This window comes from Rattus rattus, chromosome 8, assembly GCF_011064425.1.
Source record: "Rattus rattus isolate New Zealand chromosome 8, Rrattus_CSIRO_v1, whole genome shotgun sequence".
NCBI classification, from domain to species: domain Eukaryota; kingdom Metazoa; phylum Chordata; class Mammalia; order Rodentia; family Muridae; genus Rattus; species Rattus rattus.
Window position 1 is genome coordinate 76,091,317 of NC_046161.1, and position 5,753 is coordinate 76,097,069.

The following is a 5,753-nucleotide window of genomic DNA, read 5'->3' on the forward strand; positions in this document are numbered from 1 at the left end:
CTTCTCCTCCATGCTTTGCTCAAAAGTAGTAAGACTCAGTAAAGGAGTAAGACTCAATAAAGTAGGAAGACCCAGTAAAGTAGGAAGACTCAGTAAAGTAGGAAGACTCAGTAAAGTAGGAAGACTCAGTAAAGTAGGAAGACTCAGTAAAGTAGGAAGACTCAATAAAAAGTGTGCAGTGGTATTGGGAACTATTCATGGCCTTGGCTAAGTGGATTACCTTATTAGGAGCTAAACTAGCAACAATAACATGTTCGAGTCTGCAAAGGAAAAAATTGAGATATATTTGGGTACGTATTATTTATACAATTTACTATTGACATTTTCAGAACGTTCAACTGGCTTGGCATTTCAAAAAAAATGTCTAGAAACTGTGTTTTGAGAAGAACACTTTCTCAATTATTTTCTCTTGTATTCTTGGCTTCTCTTTCTATCTAATAGATAAATTTTTCTGTGAGCCATTTCAATTGTATTCTACAAGGTAGAAAAGTAGCCAAATAGAATTGATTCAAACAATTTCACTCATTTGTGCAAGTTTAAAGGGAACGCTGGGTAAAGAAAGTACATTTTCTGTTAATTCTTTTGATAAGCTAATGGTATGAGTGCTAAGAATGGAAACTCATATAGTATGAGAAAATATCACGTCTGCATAATTATTAACTTTATTTAAATATGTAAAATGCCTACAGTGTTGGGCCAATGCCAAGCAGTGTTGGTGCTTTTCCTGGTTTTGAAAACTATTAATGAAATCCTAGTGACAAAGTATGGATGTGTGGAATTGCAGACCTGAAGGATAATCATAGATTTTGTCTTTGATATATTAATAATTTGAGGAAACATTATTTTTTGATTTTACTCAATTCTCAGAGAGCTAAATAACAATGCACTATACAATATTACATACTATCTGTATTTATTCCATTCAAATAAGTTTTCAGTCATTACATATTTCAAATTTTCAAAACCATTCCACCTCTAAAAAAATGATCCCAACATATATTGGCTTTATTAAACTTGATTTATGCCAGCAAGTAACTCCCATTTTTAATCTGTTGTTATAATCTAGAATCAATTTTTTCTTATGGTCAGGCCTCTCTGTGTTTTATTGAATGAGAGATGGGAAGAGGCCTTGTGGAGGCTTTGATAGAGTGTTTATACCATCATGGACATTATTGTTATCATCTTTGTGCACAGGAGTAATTGTGGGAAGTGAGAGGTTAAGCTGCATGACTGAAGGCATCATATTTAATTGTTTAATAGCTAAAACTGGCTCCTTCAAGGCAGATACATTTATTTAAAAATGAAATTTAACTAAAATTAATTAAATTTTATGAAATCTCTTGTTAGACAGAGGCTGGTATGTGCCTAGTTTTGAAGTTTCCTAAACATATTCTACTATTTATAACCCTGCATGGAATATTCTTGTCATGATGCATTTGTGGACATCAGAGAATAACCTTTGGTAGTCAATTCTGTCATTCCTCTGTAGGTTCTAGGAATGTAACTCAGACCCTTAGACTTGTAGCATAGGTTTTTGCCTACTGAGCCATCTTGATGGCCCTAGACTCTCACTTTTAAATGATCCACTATGTCTTTCATCCTTTACTCCTTTTCTCGTCAATTCTAACAGTATAGCACTTCGTTTTCATATCATAAATCATCTCAACAAATGTTTGCTATAAACAATGAGTTCTGTAGAAAATTAAGATGTATAATTATTTCTTCTTTTTATATTTTAACAGAAACATTTTCTTTGACTCCACTTTGTCTTAATGTATAGCTTAAAATAAATGAATTATATCTCCTCAAACTTGATATTAAAAATAACTGACTAATCATATTTCATATTCAATAATTTTATACCTTGAATTTACTTGGTAAATGAATTACCTATGTAAGCTATATAAAGCCTTCATGTGTTGAGCTATGAATTTTTAATATAGCAAGCTTTCTGTTCAATTTTAATATGCTTCTGGCAATAATTTTGAAGATGTAGAGAGCATTTATATCTACTCCCCACCCCCCTTGTTGTCCTGTTGTACTTTTAGAAACAAGACCAGACATTTTAACTTCTAAAGTAAATTTTATCATGGAAAAAACAAAGAATTCTAGTGGATGCATTTGTCAGGGAAAGTAGATAATCACATAGAATCCACGGAAAGTAGTGATTCTGTGTACTGTCTTCTTTAATGCCCATATATAGTCCTCAGTCCATGTTCATACATTGCTGGCGGCTTGATTGAACAAGAATCATAGTTATTCTGCTGAGACTTCTAAGCAGCAAGAGAAGAATATGTCAGAGTGATCTTTCAGGGACAGTGAATATTTTCCCATGTGCCAGACCCTTCGTTACAAGCTCTCTGGGACTATCCTTATTTAATTTTCATGTCAATCCTATTATATTCTTTATCTTTTATACATGAACCCTAAAACTTGGAGACACTAATTTACTTTCCCAAGGTGACTTGGTCAGGAGTGAGCAAAGCTAGTACTTGAAGAGAATTCACTGGACTCCAGACTCTGCGGTTTTAAACACCACGCTGAACTGACTGTTCAGTATAGGCCGCAGCACCTTCATAAATCTTAAATAATGCATGTGCAGAAATGAATAGTTAATCAGATAGAAGACACGTATGCCTGAAGCTTAAGAGAGGCTTGGATTTCAGAAGCATTTGCTCTTCCCATAAAGAATTTGTGTCTTATTACTCATGTTCTAAAGACATCTGCCCAGGAATTAATATAATCAACCCAGGTATAAAAGTATCCTTAACGTTGTTAGTATTCTACCAGCTTCTTTAATCTCTAACTCTAAAAATGAGTGGCTTTCTTAAGTTTATTTGAAAAATAAATTTGCATAATCTAAATATTTGAAATAGCTATTACATGTTTTAAAAGGGAAAGTCAACTGGCAGCAATATATTTAAATATTAAAAGTGTCACAGATAACTAGAATAGTTGTTTCTCAAATATACTTGGCCATTTTTTTTTCTGAAAACACCTGCATAAATATTGCCACCCCACAGTCAAAAACTCTGACCCAGAACTGTTCCTGGAGAAGACACTCAGGGAAAGGAGGTCTGGTGACAGGCCCAATTTGGGATCCAACTCAAGGGGAGGCTCCAAGGCCTGGCACTATTGCTGATGCTGTAGTGAGCTTACAGACAGAAGCCTCACATGGCTGTCCTCTGAGAGGCCCAACAAACAGCTGAAAGCCAGATACAGATGCTTAGACTGAAGTCAGGGACACCTGTTGTTGAATTAGAGAAAGACTGAACGAAGCTGAGGAAGAGGGGCAACCCCATAGGAATACCACGCAGACCCTCATATCTCTCAGACCCTGAGCCACCAACTAGGCAGCATACACTATCTGGTCCAAGGCATCTGATATGTATACAGCAGAGGGCTGCCTAGTCTGGCCCCAGTAAGAGAAGATGTGCCTAACCCTGGAGAGACTTCAGAGGAGGCATCCTCTTGGAAACAGGGGGAGGTGGAATGAGATGAAGAATTGTGGGAGGGCAGGCCGGGGGTAACAACTGGACTGTAAGAAAAATGTAATAAAAATATTATAAGTTTTAGTTCCCTGCTATTTCTCTCCTTTGCAGAGGTACTGAAATAAATCCCGTGGTAAGGAAAACAGTGCTGGCTGTCACCCATGTTGCTCAAAACCAAGAGAGTTCATTATAGAATTCAGAGGCTTCCTTTAGAAGTATAGAGAGACCCTGCAGTTACAATGTTGTAGGGCAGTTTATAGATGAAGCTTTAGTGCGTCAAGTATGTCTTTACATTGTAGATGCATCTGTTCCATTAATATGCCCTATAAAACCACAAAACGAACAAAAGAAAGGGATTCAGTGGAGGACAGATTTGAAACCAAAGGAAGAAAAAAATGAAGACAATATGCTCCTGATGAGTTTACTGCCAAGGCAAACATTCACCTCCAGCTGTGATTTTAAAACTTGTTTATCTGGAACAAGCCTCAGTGTAAAAAGCAGTCCTCAAGAGAGTAGCATTTCTAAAAGCTGATCCAATGGGGAAATCATGAAGGACAAAGAACTTCAGTTATCTGAAGATATAGTACCAGGCATTCCATTTAAACTTTTGAAATGGATTACCATTCATATAAAAAACAAAAAATAAAAAATAAGCAAACAAAAAAAACCACCTACTGACTTTTAGTCAAAAGGGAATAACTTGAAAAGAGATTAGAACTGGAATTTAAAAACACTGTATTTTCTATGAGCATTCAGGGTCTGAAGATCATTCTGCATTAAATAATCAGAGATCATAGTTTCAGGATAGAGATGAACTATATGGGTAAGAGGATGTGGACTAAGATATGGCCGCTCCACAGCATGGCTCAGCAAGGCACAGATGATTTCTCTCATTCACAAAAAGAGAAATTTAAAATTACTACAGGTGTATTTTAGAATTCACTCAAGTGTGTTATGTGTCATTAGCTTTGGGGTCAGAAGTGGACATTTTCTTTTCCAAACACTGCTTATCTTCAGTACTAACATTTAATGTTAACCAAACCCAAAAACTTCCTCTCCACAATTGAATCTGGTGTCTACTCCTGTGTTACCACCTGATGTTGACCATTGTTAAAAGTCAAGGCAATGTAATGCTTGTTACACATCTTGTGTTTCCCAAGACTCTAAATTCCTCAGTAGTAATTCTTTCCTTTCTCTCTTCAGTATTCTGAATGATAGCTCAGATGTCCAATCAGCAGCCTTGGCTGAGGTCACCATATTAGTTATGTTTGTGACTGTTGTGACAACATAACCAAACAAAAGCAGTATACATTTGAAACAGTTTATTGTGACTCATAGAGCATACAGTGTCATGGGAAGGAAGTCATGCAGGCAGAAGCTTAAGGCCACTGGCCATTTTGTAACCACATTAGAAGGCAGAGAGTTAGGAAGCTCGAGATCACTTGTTTTGTCTTTTAATTCTGTCCAGGACCTCAGTCCGTGGAATGGTGCTACGTTCAGCTAAGGTGTCTCTTCCAACCTCAATTAACCTAATCTAGATAACTTCTCACTGTGGTCATGTACAGAGGCTTGCTTACTAGATGGCTGACAATCAACACTAACACATCCCAGCCATGAAAGGTATTGCAAACTTGTATAATCACTCTGGAAATCAATTTGGTGGTTCCTCTGAAAACTGAAAAACGTTCTAACTGAAGACCCAGCTATACAAATCATGGGCATCATACCCCAAAGATGCCCCACCATACTACAAAGGCATGTGCTCCACTATGTTCATAGCAGCTATATTTGTAATAACCAGAAACTGGAAACAACTCAAATTGAAACTGAACTTACCTCAGTCCCTCAACAGAAGAATAGATACAGAAAATGTGATTCATTTCCACAATGGAATGCTATTCAGGTATTAAAAACAAGAACATCATGAACTTCGCAGGCAAATGGATGGAACTAGAAATTATCATCCTGAGTGAGGTAAACCAATTCTAAAAGGACATGCATGATAAGTGGATTAGCCAAAAGGTAATGAACACCCTTGATGCACCCCACAGATCCTAAGAAGTGAAAAAGAAGGAAGGCCAAAGTGAGGATGCTTAAATTTCAGTTAGAAGGAGAAACAAATTAATCACAGGAGTCAGAGGGAAGGAGGAACATGGGTAGGAGAAAGGAAAAAGAAAAGGCGGACAGGATCGGGTATGGGGTAAGAATGAAGAGAAGAACAGAGGGCCAGGAGAATGAATGGAAATATGCTGCTGCCAGGGG